Below are 14752 nucleotides of genomic sequence, written 5' to 3'. Positions count from 1 at the left end.
CACCTGAATTTTTGTCACTCCTGCCTATTTTTCTCTACAACCCACACATCATATACACTCCTGACAATGCCAAAGCTTGCAGACCAAGCTATCATTACTTGCACTGTCTTAATTATTACAAGTTTGGTTTCAATTCAGGTTTGTTTAGATTACTAACACATCATCAAGACAGATGCATAGATTTCCTCCATCATTATATGATCTTTTGTTACTGGCCATTTAAGACTGCCAGGTGTAGGCCCTTTACATACAAAGTATCCTTCTATAGTATGATTTACAGTAATTCTATTACAAATCAGGTTGGTAGCCCAAGAGCAGTCTTACAAATTCCCACACGTCATTTTAATTAAGATTAGAAGTTTTATCTGTTGAAAAGACACTGATTCTATGCAAATTGAGAATACTAGCTACTAGCATTCATTAACAGAAATAAAATTAGTTCTTCCATGACAAATGAACCATACCAGCAAAGTCCCAAGCAATTGTAACTCATGTCTGTTTTGACCTCTCAATCATTACTTCCCTAATAGAAACATGGTATTTGAACACAAGCAGCAAACCTCACTAGAAGTCACCCAAATTATACCTAATTTCACAAACACTTCTTTTGTTAAAGCTTGAGACATCTGAGGTTAAGTTGAAAAACACATACACCAACACCCAGTAATAACAACCATCTTCTGCCACATGGTTCTACCTCTGCAATAATGAAGGTGCAACCTTAACTGCTTCTTTTCATGGTTAACTTTATTAGCTGAATCCACTGATGAAGGCAGGTTTGTAAAAGGTCTGAAATGCTTAACTGAAGCGACTGAAACTTGGGTGGAACATCCTGATCTGTTTCTGGCAGCAAGGCAGTAGCATCTCAAACCTAGGGATGATGGCTCCTCGGGGAACTTCCAGCTCACAAACATACTTTGACTAGAAGATGACAACCATAGAAGCTGACCTCCACACTTCTGTCCATAGGCAGATGCACAGACAACTTAGTTGTTTCTGAGGCAACTGCTAAGTTGTCACAAGCTTCAGATGAGGGTATTAAAAGAACAAAAAAACAAAAACAAAAAAAACACACTCCCCCACATCCCCCCCAAACAAACCAAAACCAAACAAAACCACCACACCCCTCCCTAAAACAAATGCTGGCTTATCTTAACATGCCAAACTGTGAACTGCCATAGTTCTGCATCTGCTTTGTGAGCAGCTGACACATCTTAGATAGACTCCAAAAAGTCTCACTTAATATGTCAGGAGTTTCCAAGAGAGGGAAAAATTTGACAGTTATGAGCAGGAACCCAAAGGTAAGTAATTCACACTTGCAAGCCTGAGCTCATAGACACAACGACACCTACACAAAAAGCTGAATAATTTTAACCAAATGAATTTGAATCACACTCATCCCCACAGCACTTTCTCTTACATGGACTAGTAGAGAGTTACCAAATTAATTAAGGTTAAACTTGTTTAATCAAGTCTCCACAAGAGTCTATTTGAATCTTCTTAAGATCACTCTAGTTCTTGTTTAGACCATGCTTTTTGGTTCCTCTGCATCTTCAAAGCTTGCCATTTTCTGGAGAAACCTGTCGTACCTTAAGACACACTTTGCTTTAAGTCAAATCAAACACATACTTTCATAAGGTAGCAGAAGATGTCCAAAGAATATTGAAAATTAAAATTGGCTCCAGAGGTTTGGATGGGAAGACCTTTCTAAATACAAATCAGTATGTCTGGTCTTCCAAGTGTCATCTGTTATTTAGACTATGACAATCACCACAGCATTTGAACAAGTGTTACTACTACATCCTAAATCTTTTACGGAAGAAGAGTTTTACTTCCAGCAAGTTAACTATATGCATCTCAAAATATTCTACATTTTGGGCAAAGTCTGAGTGGAAGAATGACTTTTCAGTCTACCCTGACTGTTCCAGTGAAGCAAGTTTATCCTCCTTGAAACCATTCTTGTACTTCCACATTGCTTAAAGTGCTCCCAGTTCACCCAGTGCATCCTCCAGTTAGGTTCTTGGGATCTATGACTTCAACGTTCTGCAGATAAGGCTGTGAATGGTTCCCTATTTTCACTTATACTATCACAGCAGATTCAGCATCCAGTTCAGAAAAGAGGCTTCAGCTTTCCTCTGTGAAACTTACACCACCAAATTGCATTTTTAAAGTCCACAATAAGATTAAGTAATGGAAGAATTACATTACCTGAAAATACTAATATTTTCAAGTTGAAAGTATTTACAAACCACGTCTTAAGGTCTTGCCTCTGGCTAGAAGCAGGATGCACTTTCAGTTAGCAAGACTACACATTGTTCAAAATATTGGTTACTGTAGTTAAATTAAGCCCAAACTAATGTGCACTTAATGTTGCTTCTTCATTAGTTTCCTGGCTAGACAAGACCCAGATATCTAGCAGAAAAGGAAGCATCAGGACTTCTTTGTTTCTTTGTTCTTCAAGAAGAGAACTTTACTGTTGGTATTTTCTTTCCAGGCTTCACATGAAGTACTCTTACTTTCTCACTCTAATTTCTACTCACATAGATACAGCACTTTTCTTGTGAGATTACTCTTAAGAGTTTGATGAAAAGCAACACACAGATCAAAAGGATGCCAAACACCATCACATACAGTGGCCTGAAGCACTTAATTGTAAAACCTTGTTTTCAGCTACTCAGTTTTTGCAGAACTTCAGATACCAAACTTAAGTTTTCTATGTGAGCTCTCTGGCTGAACCTCAGTTTAGCTTAGGGCATTTCCTGAAATGAAGGGTTCAGGGAGATCAGAAAAAAAAAAAAAAAAAAAAAAAAAAAAGAGAGTATCATTAAAAAAGGCAATGGACTTGCTCAAACATAGAGAAAGGTGAAAAGGTAACAAACCGTAAGAACATACAATGAGCAGAAATAGGTATTGGTCACAAACGCCTGTTTCTCTCTAACATTCAGATATAAAAAGCAAGTAGAAAATTGTACACCAAAAATAAGAACATTTGAAGATCAAGCATCCAGTTAAAAAAAGTGAGAGTTATGAATGCCTGTTTATTATAGTATCAGACTTCACTCTATTGCCCTCCAAACTTACTCAATGCCCAGGATGATCTATATCAAGTTACAGGGTGTCTCCTCTTCAGTGAGGTACCACCTAATCTGCTACTTAAGTCAAAAAAGATACATCAGAAAAATTGAAGAGTGATTCTCCAGCATGACAGTCAGCTATTCTTGCCTCTTCCAGTGCTCCTTGATGCCACAGGACTTCTACGCAGTCTCTTAGGTTCCACCAAGTGCTAAAATGACAATTTGGCACCAGTTCCTAGAAGCATGTCATATTCTCAAATAACTAATGTCAGCAGAAGTTGGATTTTGAACACAGCATTTTGCAGCCCATTAAGAACACAAGTCCAAGGCATCTCAAATTGTATGCTTATGAACACTGTTGATATAAAATTATCTTAGAAATTCATCTATGGACTGGAATAATACATGTAAGAGCTCTGAAGGTGAACTCACACTTGCCAAAAACTCATTTCCGATGCCGCTCATCATAAACCCATAGCATTTTCTGTACACTTGCACCAATATAAACAACAGACAGTAAATAACAAAAGGACTATTCCCTGAATGGGAATAAAACCACCACACTCACAGAATGCCTATTGCCCATCAATTCTCCATTTTAAACAAGTCAGAAGGGTCACAGAAAGACAGTACAATATATCCTTATACATACTAACTATATAAATATAACTCCAGAAGCATAAGAGTCAAGATTCAGCATGCAGTATTAATTTATACACTTTCTGACCCCAAGAAAATCCTTCAGCAATATTGTATGCAAAAAGCAATCATATGAAGCCAAGTAGTCTATGCTTATGGGTCATCTTGTACATCAGGCTTTTAGAATGTTATAAGTGGCTTCACAATGAAAGATCAGAGGAAGGTTACTGACTGCATCTTACAATGTCTAACAATTCACCTTAACCACTTTACGTCTGCAAGATTAATAAAAGAGGTTCCTACACAGTATGTCGTTGGACTGCCCCCACACTTAACTAACCACATAAGCCTGGACACACAGCCATGCATAGCTCGGTCTCAACTGTAAATGTCACATTATAAACAAATAAATCTAGTCCTAAATACTGCATTGCAGAGAGTAACATTCTTAGGTAACTTCCATTCTTCAGTTACTTCCATTCTACATTCCAGTTTACCCTTCTCCACATTCAGAAAAAACAAAATACATTGCAACTTTCCATTAGTCCTCTAATGAATCACTTTTGGGGGAAGTATCAGACCAGATCTTATAGGCACTTGATTAACTGCAAGGGAAGGCACAACTGGTTAGGTTGCAGAAACAGAGGCTGAGTGGAAAAAATAGGACAAGACTTCAAAAGCTAACTAATACAGAGAAACAAAAAGAAACAGTTGCAGGGACTATCTGTGTTCACAAGTTATTTTAAATTAACTGAAGAGGGGGCTAGCCAACATACATTATTTGGGCAATAGCAAATTCAGTTAAGAAAAAGCTTTCACCATCTAACTTCACATAAATTTATGAAGTAAGCCACACTAAAGGAAATACCATTAAACTACATCTTTTCCTTTAATGCAGATTACCTACTGAAATAAAGACTTCGTAATAACATAATTAAAGCAAGTAAGAGTAACATTCATCTCAGTGTCAACAAATTTTGATGCAAGGAGCACATTCTCAGAGCTTCTATGAAAAAATACAAGAATTATAATTACAGATCCTTGCTTTAAGTTTGCCTTCACTTATGAAAATAAACTGTTCTCCTGTTCCAGTTCTTCAGTACTGTCCAGAAATTCAATGATACAAAGTTTCTCACAGCTCCACGATTAGAGTTATATTGAAAATTATTTAATGAGTAACAGTAGCACACAATATCCCTTCTGCAGAAGACCTGGTCAAATCATTAAGATTGTTGCAACAGCTGCACGAATGATACGAAGTGATCTCAGAAACTAGGGGTTCCCTGAAGAGAATCTCAGGCTGAAGAGAAACATGAGATGCTGCTTCTCTGCCACAGGATGCAAACACCAGTCCATTAGAAGGGCTAGGCTGTCCCACTCCTACGCTATGGTCTGGCCTTCCTCCTTTGGCCAAAAATGAGCTAACCACGTGTACTGTAATTGGCAGTCTCTTTTCACAGTTGCATAGCAGGGATTTACTTCAAATAACACCAAGTTCTTAGAATAATAACTAGAAAGCTGAATGGGACAGTGTACAAGATATTGTTGAATGCCTCCTCTTCCTGGTTCAACTCTAAAAAGTTCCTTTAACTCTGCTACACACAATCCCGTAGGGTCTTGAAGTAACTTTCACTCTACAACTTCAGTAGTAAAAATTACTATTAAAACATTGCTTTTGAAAAAAGAGCATCCTGAATAGTAGAGGACCCCCAAATCATTTTGTATTTCACAAGTTGCCTAATAGGCAGATTTCCAACCTGGCATTTACAGCCTTCTTCACTTTCCTTGCTGCTATAGGAGAGGAGGAACATGTACGTCAGGAGCTCACAACAGCACACATAAACAGGAACAGACAATAATATGAAAATTCTTTTCACTTTCAGTTGTTCAGTGTTTCTTTAGGCATTCTAAAGCTCAAGAGATGACAGCTTCAAGCCAGAACCTGCTGCCACTTTTGAAGGTAGCCTCATTCAACTGCTCCATGTAGAAACAGTTTGTGCCAACAGACAAGGTCTTTGGCTTTCTCCAAATAGTGCTTGACTACTACAAGTAAACTGCCATAACTTCAGCAGAATATTGCTTCTACTATGCTTGTCCCACTCAGTGTTCTCACGGTTGACAAGCCCTACAGAGAAAGTAATACATTAGATGCTTTAAGTGAGATACTAAAGCTCCACTGCCGTCAAATGCTGAACAACTTTGAAAACTCAGTCAACTTGAAAACAGGTTCCCTATTAACAGCATTCAAGTAACAAAAATCTTATTTTTTCCCCTACCTTATACAAGAAGAATGGAAACAGACCACCCTAACCACATCTGAACAGAAAAACAAAGTTTGCCTTCAAATATGAAGGTGTAGTTACGGTAGATACTCCTTTAATCTCACTGAACAAGGAGGCTGTCTAAAATATCGCTCTACCTGACCTAGATGCAACAGAACACGGCAGAAGCCTGCCCCAACTCAGCAGGGATTCAACGCTCTGACATTACACAGGGCACTTCAGTCTGCTTTTGTATAAGTTCTGAGGCAAAAGAATGGCAGTGCTTGTAACCACAAGCTAAACATGAACTTCCACTGCATAGGGTATGTTTAGTGATCTGCTTACTAAGAGAGCAATTTTGATTAAAACTCACAACTTGAGCTTACCCTGAAGAACACTCTTAAACATCAGTTAGATATCTGAAAGGCATCTAAGTGTTACTTAGGCCAATTCAAAAAGAACCTGCCTACCCTCTTACCATACACCCAAGGACAAGAGAGTGCCTGTTTTTATCTATAAGATATTCTTACCCTTAAGAGCACCTCTCCATACCTAACTCCAAGCAGCTAGCAAAGCTCTGCAGATGACAGGACTGGCACTATAGTGGTAAGCATCAAGTACTCCTGCGACTCTTGCACTTCCCACAACCCAGACGATAGGTGGACAACTGTTTTTCGTTCCCAGTCACATTTACTAACTCTTAGATCACAAGCTACAGTGTAGACTTTAGCATGCTTCCATCCTCAGCCGTATAAGTAATTTCTCTCTTTTTTTTTTTTTTTTTTTTTTTTAGGCCCTCACCTAGATTCCCATCTGCTTGCCTCTGCTCCAGAAAGGCTCTCAATTAAAAAGACAGTCAGTTTTACTCTGCAAAACTGGCACAGCACAAAGAGAACTGTCATGGCTCACTTCAGATTTATTTTTGATGAACTGTCCTATAGCAGAGCTTTGGAATAAAATAGCACAATTTTAATTCCACTCAGAAATCTTATCTGGTGCACGTATGTAGTAAGAGAAGCGAGACACAGCTACAGGCAGTAAAAAGACTACTGGGTCCCCCATCCCCCTCCCATGTACAAGTTCTGTTTTTACACTTATAGACTTTCAACTGTTTTGTAGATTATTTCACCCCCAGGCAGACAGGTGCTCCAAGTATGATCAGTTTTGCTGCAGAAAAGATACACGACATTTATATTGTACAGTGCAACTCAAAACTCAGTTATCTAGCTACAAATAATCATAAAGCTTTACACTACAGTTGGAAGTTGAACTTTAAGTAGTTCATACTACTACAAGAAGCAACCCTGAAAATATGCAGGTACCAAGGAATAAAACACTGCATCTAATTAGTTAGTTTATTTGCAAAGCCTTTGATGTGAACAGCCAAGGTAACCTCCACAATTTACTCAGCTCATTTTTAGCTAAAATGAAGTCTACAGTATAGACTTTGAGTAAGAGTAAAAAAAGATGTGATGAATAAAGAAAGTGAAAACACTTTGCTGTAGCAAATTTTTGGGGAAGGTTTTTTGGATTTTTTTTTCCCCAAAAGCTTGTGATTTGAACACATGGGCAAGTCATCCAAAAGATGAACATTTGATTAATTTTTCAAGTTTTCCATAGAGGAGAAAAAGAGACTCTTTCCAAAGGGAAATAGATTTGTTTTTGAATGGTTACTATATAAGACAGTGTGATTGCTTCAATACCTTTTAATTGTAATTTATAAAAAAGAAGTGTTTCAAGTCTCCTTTTTTATAACAGTAATTTCAATGTATATTATACTGTGAAAGAGTACTGACGTCTTTGTCATACACGGTCTACACATTTCACATTGGGGTAAGATGTTGCTGTTACATTCTGGAAATAACAAATTACACTAATCAAAACATCTAAATGCAAGAACACACACACACGACCTGTGCAATTTTCAAGATGGACATCTCTGAAACACCCTCTCTCTTGGAACCATACTGTCTTACTATCCTACCCCAAAGCAGCATAGAAAAACTGTTTTTTTAAAAAAAAAAAAAAATGTGAAAAAGATAACCCATCCCTTTAAGATGCAAAAGGGAGTAAAAGCACACTGTTGTTTTTAGGTTTTTGTTTGTTTTTTTTTTTTTTTTTTTTTTTCTTTTTCTTTTCAGGAAACCTTAGTTTATTAACTTTTTTTTGTAATTTGAGGCCAGCGTGAAAAGACTCAGATTTGGTTTTATTCGACCCTTTGCAAACTTCGGTCTCCTTTCACAGCTTCTTCACCAAGACAGGCAGAAGGGTACCGAGGTATCTCTGTCTTATTAGATAGATTTGGCGCAGGAAGCGTCAGTCAAAATTCTTCCATTTGCTTTGACACGGGTGGTGGTGGTGTGGGGGAGTGTTTAGACGAGATGAACATTTCTGTCAGCCCCTTTTGATTTTGTGACAAGCAGAAGGGGAACTCGCTGGCCACGACGTTGCCCGCTTATCCCGCTCCGTGGCTACCCCGGCCACAAGCGCCGGCGGTCGGCGGGCTGCCTGGCCGGTCTCGGGGCGCTGCGGTAGCCGGCGGGCAACCCGCCGGCCGCACCCGGCCTGTCCGCCCCCCTCCCCCCCACCGGCCGGAAAGAGCCAGCAGCTTCTCTCCGACGACCGGACTAGGTGGGGCTCCCGGCTCGGACTTCCCGCTGACAAACGACGGCGGCAGCAGCCGGGGATCGTCCCCTTTCCCCGCCCGCGGCGGGGGCCGAACCGGGCGTCACCCGCGCCCCTCCCCGTACCCGGCTGGGCCCCACGTCGCGGCCCCGAGCCGCGGGGGTTACAACTTTCCGCTTCCGCTCCAACTTCTGCTCCGGGGACCGGCGGGAGGCGGCGAAGGGCAGGGCCGGGCCCTCGGCCCGGCTGCCCCTCAGCGCCCCGCTCTCCCCCCCCCCCCCCCCCGCGCCTGAGGCCGGCCGAGGCGGCGGCTCCCAGTTCCTCCTCCGCCATGTTTCAGGCTCGTGCCCCTTCCCTCACAGCGCGCCGCTCCCCGCCGCCGCCGCCGCCACTGCTTCCCCCACCCCCCCCACCGCCGCCGCCCCCACCGACCCGTCCCCGCCCCGCCGCGTCGCGCCACCTGCACCAGACACGCCGCTCCGCCGCAGGAAGCCCGCCACCCGCCGCAACCTACCGGACAGCGCCTCCGCTCCCCGCCGCCGCCTCGCCGGCCGAGCCCGCTGCGCTGCGCTCCGCCCGCCACCCGCTCCGCTCCGCTCCGCTCCCTCTCGCTGCCTGTGCCGGGGCGCGGCTTGGGGCCGTCGCCGTGACGCCGCACGCCCAGCCTCGCTCTGGCGCGGCGGGGGCGGGGGCGGTACGGAGGGGAGGGGTGACCTCGCCGCTCCGCTCCCCCTCGCGCAGGCGCGCGGCGTGGCGCCGCGCGGCCGCCCCTCCCCCCATCGTCCCTCACACACACCCCGCCTCAACCCCCTGACCCTCCCGCCATCGCTACCCCCCGCCCGCCATCGCCCGCCAGGCCCCGGGTTGGTGCGGTGCTGGCACCCCCGACACACAGCTCCCCAGGGGGCAGCGGCTGAGGGGAGGGCGAGTAGGAAGGGATGGTCGCCGCTCCGGCTGTGCTGCCCTGACTGGAAACCCCGCTGGCGCGGGCCGGGCCACCCGCCGTGCGGCTCTGCGGCCTCCCCCGGCCTGTCCCCGGTCTGCCGCCACCGCCTGTGGTGGCAGCGAGGGAGGAAGGGGAGGCCTCGGGCGGGCGGGACGCGTGGGCCGTCGTCCACATGCCTGTGTCTTGGGCTTAGGAGGTTTTTACTCGGGGACGGAGCCTGAGCAAAATGTGCTGTTTGAGGGGCTGGAAAAGTGTTAAGGCTGGAGTCCAGAGCCCAGGGTTGCCTTGCAGTACCAGGCTGCTGCTGATCGGTAGCCTGTCTCCAGCCCTGTAAGATGTTTGCAAAGATGCACCGTAATCCATAGCAGCGCATCCATCAGGATAACGCAAGTCTCACTCACCCCAAGCTGTCATTGGGATAAAGCCAGTTCCTTTCTGCAAAGTTCTCATTGGGATAACACAAGTCCGTCTCTCCCTAAATTCTCCTTGTAAGCCCCCAGGTAGGAGCCATAGGTTACTTATAGCTCAACGGTGGGTCAAAAGCACATTATAGTTGCCTTAAATTAATTTAGAACATCAAGAGCTGGAAACATAAACGCCAGGGCAGTATTCCTTACATTCCCCAAAGGGTTTTGAGATCCATTGGTGAAGTGTGTTTTAGGAGTGCAACTTACTACGCTGTTTTTATGTGGATTATTGTGCCTCTGGATGTGAACAGCCCTGCTGATACAAAGCAGGATGCCCACTGCCTGCAAATGATTATGATATTTCTTAGCCTTTCTCTTATTTCAGTCCGAAATAATGTCATTTTTTTTCTGAGTGTCACCAGTATTTTCCAGTTACAAAGGTTTAACTGATAAAGGTTAAAAATAAACGAGCATTTATGTTTCTACGAAAACACTTAGTAAGCAAATAGTTAACGTGGTATGTTCAGATAAAACTTTTGCTCAGAGGAAGTCCACAGCAAAGTGTGTAAAACTGACAGGAAGTTGCAGTGAGGCTTCTGGCAAGGAGAGTGGGTGTGGAGGAAGCACAGGCTTTCTGTTTGTAGCACAGAGATAGAAAAGGGATTAAAAAAAAAAAAAAAAGATATTACATTTCCCCAAATTGTGTGATGGAGAGTTCTTTGCTATAAATGTTTGGAGACCATACAGCTTCAAACGAATGTGTGGGAGACACTAGAGCTCAGAGCAGAGTCAAAATGACCACAGAGATGAACTGCTGTTGGTAAGAGAAGCTTCATCTAGATTCAAGGCATCCAGAAAGTGATTTAAAGCATTAAAAAAATATTTTTCTTTAGAGTGTTGCTCCCAAATCCCAAACGTCACAAAATCTCTTCCAAAGTCCAGACAAATCTCTTGGTGTTTTACAGCTTAAAGTCTTGTGCAGTACTTTGATAATGAATCCCTGTAAATGACGGATAATGCAAGAGAGCTCAGGTTGTGAGAAATCAAGTACATAGAAACCAGTCCGTTCTCAGTGGGGCGTCTTATGCGGGGCAAAAATCATTAATGAGAGATGTCAAAATAGATAAAATACAATCTCTCAAGTAAAAGTCATAGGAGTATCTCATGTAATTATTGAGCTGTACAGTGCGTTTACTCACCAGGTATAAAAAAGTCTCTTTCTTTAGTCTTCTCTGTCAGTAGATATTACTATCAGCTCCCAGAAATATTCATTGTATGTAGGAAAGGAACAAACAGAAAGATATGTCCTCTGCCCTCACAACATTCTTCGGTGAACTAGATTAATCCAAATAACAGTGTTCCGGGAACAGATGTGTGTCATTACTGTGATAATATTTTACAGTGTGCCTTTAATTGCACTGTGTTTTATAGGCAGTGGGGCAACTATTGCTCTTTGCTATACAGTGAGAAAACAGGAAGGGGCCTTTGGGAGCCTGAGTGAATCTCATGTGAGCAGATCTTGGCGTTTTGAGTTTCATACAGGGGAATCTGAAACTCAGTATTTTAAAAGTGTATATACATGTATATACACATATGGTTTACTTAATATAGACGTGCTTGGAGATTGATCACTGTAACTAGAAGAAATAGGCAATTAGGATCCATTCTGAGCAAGAGTGCTACCTTTTCCCAACTCTCTCAGCCGCATACTTTGAATGTAAATTGGGGCCTTAAGTTTGGATTTTCCTATGAATCATCTAGCTAATCCTCAGCGCAGTTCTTAAACCAGCTTTACTCATATCAGTGTGACTGGCGAATAGAAATCGGTGTGCTTGTTAAGCATACTCAGCTGGTACTCCACACGGCTTGTTCTGCTCAGCTTGCTAAGCATGTGCCTGAGCTGCTTGCTTGATAGTCACTCAAGCAACTGTACCAGTGCAAAGGTGCCCCGGGAACTCCCCAAAAGAACTGGAAATATGGAAGAAATGGGGGAGGTAAGGCTGAAGTGCTGTTGTGTTGAGTAGGAACAACATAGATGCATTAGCTTTTCTTAGTGGACCTGCATGTGCCCAGCATCGATCTGGAGTTTTTAAAAGGAGGAGGTCAAATACCCAGCCACCTGCTCACCGAATGAAAAAAAAAAAACAGAAGAGACCTGCTTACGCCCATAAACCTTAATGACAAATAGAACTTTCCAAAGCACTGTACCATTTGTTCTTTGGGCTGTAACTTCTGTCTCCCAATTTACCAGTTGCCTGCCTGTACTTCAAAAACCTCTTATTTCAATGACCAGTGCTTAGCTGGAGCTAATTCAGCCTGCTCATCACTAAGACAGTGAGCTGTCTGATAATGTCATGGCTGTTGTGAGGAACAGCTACAGAGGAACAGCTACAAAGGAACATAGAAGATCCTGTCTGGTGAAGGAAGAGGAGGAAAATACTGACAGATCTTGTTAACAAGTTCTGTGGAATTATTGAGGGGAGGAGGGGAAGTTGATAGATTATTTGGGGAAAACAAAGGAATATTTTTTTAAACAATGCTTTAGTAAAAGCTTGTCAGGGTGGCCTTTGGTCACCTCCATGTAATTTTTCTAACTTTGCCTGCATTGTTTTCACTGGTGCTGCATGGGTGTTGGAGCAAAGAATGTGGCTCTATGTGTATTGCAGTTTCATTACTGCTGAAATACAGCCATCTCTGGGACAGAATGCAGAGCTGGCTTGTGCCAGTAAACTCTAAAGTTTAATGGGCATGTGGTGCCAGGGAATGTTGTGCTGGCTGCATGCCAACTAGCTGTGAACTTTTCTAGAAATTTGTCCTGAAGGGAAAAGAAATGTCATTTGGTTAATCTCGGAGGATTCTTTGCTTTCAGAGAGGAAGCAAAGTTCTTGTCTTTTCTAGTGAATGGACTGAAAAGGGTCGATTCTTAGCTCAGAAACTCAGTTGTTCCAGCAAGAGAGTGTTTACTAGATCAGAATGTGCTTTGGATCGTGACAGCAGTAAGGAGACAACATCTCCAACGCTAAAGAAAAATGTCTGTTATTTTTGAGATATAGATATGCAAGATATCTTCATCATTCTTTATCCTTCAATGTGATTTTTGTTTGGTATTTCTCCATACTCAGAAGATTTAGTCACGTAGACTGGGAATACCTGCCTGCCCGAATAGCCTCTTGAGACATTTCAGAGATATATCTACCCCTGCAAACTTGATGCAATTTCTCTGTATCTTCATATCTGTTGATACAGCTTCAGCCTGAGATTTTTACACTGATAATTATCAGTTCTACCAGTTCATCATCTTCACTTCTGACATAGCTTCCATTATGCAGTTCTGCATCTTAACGGCTCTTCATTGCATCTTCTTGATGTATTGCCATTTATTAATCAAAGTTGTTTAAACAGGGGTTTAATCACTAGCTTGACTAAAACTTAACTCCAACATTTTTTTCTCCCAAGTCTTTTTCACTTTCCATATGTTTACTTCATTGTTGAGAAAAATCCTCAGTCACTTCCCTGCTCCTCTTCCTCTTCCAAGCTCTCTTGAATTAATGTTTTTTCCTATCTCTTAGGGATGTTCCATGACTCTTCCAGTTTATCTGTCAATATCTCTTACTGGGCTAACCCTTTCCCTGCCATTGGCCCAAATCCTACTATTTGTTCATATAATGTAGCCCTCCCTTTATCTTGTGATTTGTCTGCCTTCCCACCCTGTGATGACTGCTTTGAGGAGCAAAATTTGCCTTTGTTTTTTCTAAGGTGGGGAAGAACGGGCAATGGACACTACTGCAATCTGAATTGTAAATGTCAGCATTTATTTACAGGGGTCTATTTTTTGAATCTCTTTTCTCCTGTCTTCGAGATACTTTTTATATCCCTGCAGTTACTTGAGATAAAGCAAGGAATAAGTGTTTCACAACATGGCTGTTGTGAAAGCACAATACTCTGAATTGCAGAGACATTCAAGAAAATGCCCTGAGCTCTGGAATTTAAACTCTTAAGGATTAATTTGGTAAAAGGAAAAGCTTACTTTATTTTATCTTGTGTTGAAAAGATCTTTCAAATTGCATTGGACAACCAGCTGATCAGATAATGAACAAGATTGTCACAGCAACATAAGTGTTTTAAAAGAGTAAATGAAGAATAATGTATCCAATTGGAACTAGAGAGGGAATGTAATTACCTGGAGCAGAATCTGTCCAGGATATGGGTGAACATTTCTCTCTTAAAAAAAGAAGTCACACATGTTTTAACAATTTCAAATCTTTAGAAGTTTTACTTCCCTACTATTCCAGGAGAACATTTTTAGCAGCACGTGATGCAGAAAGAAAGTTACTACCTTCTGAATCACAAGCTCCTGTGATACCTGGATAGTTCTTCAAAGTCTTCCATAAAAGGACTGGGTGCAACGGCAGTTAACTGGTGGTGACTGATACATTCACAATACAGATAATGCTTGGTTTCCCCCATTTATAATTCTGCACTCTTCCGGAGTATGTCCTTCTTCACTTTGTTACCAGATGTTTTAGAATTGAGCATGCCTGAGCAAAGACAGCATTGGGACCTTAGTGGTAGTCCCAGTCAAGTATATGGGAAGTGGTTACTTTTGACTCTGCTTTACCAGAACATGAAACTACAGAATTTTGACTTGGGAAAAGAGTGTTTATAATTACAACTGAATGTCAGTACCAACATTTTAGCTATCGTACCTTTCTTTTGTTCTTTGTTTTTTTTTCATTTTCATTGTTATTCTTTTTTAGAATACTCATGTATATCTAGATTCAGACTTTACTGGAGACAAAG

The 14752-nt window shown here is 42.2% G+C and overlaps 1 protein-coding gene across 1 annotated transcript in view; it reads right to left on the bottom strand.

The window, feature by feature from the left end:
• Positions 1–9269, bottom strand: part of RAP1B (RAP1B, member of RAS oncogene family) — a 30706-nt gene extending 21437 nt beyond the window's left edge. The window contains exon 1 of the mRNA XM_082497362.1: positions 9114–9269. The gene's annotated coding sequence lies outside the window, so the exon portion shown is untranslated. The remainder of the gene's footprint in view (positions 1–9113) is intronic.
• Positions 9270–14752: the final 5483 nt, after the last annotated feature.

This window comes from Vanellus vanellus (assembly GCF_965231255.1).
Source record: "Vanellus vanellus genome assembly, chromosome: 1".
NCBI classification, from domain to species: Eukaryota; Metazoa; Chordata; class Aves; order Charadriiformes; family Charadriidae; genus Vanellus; species Vanellus vanellus.
This window is presented reverse-complemented; position numbering and strand designations above follow the sequence as displayed.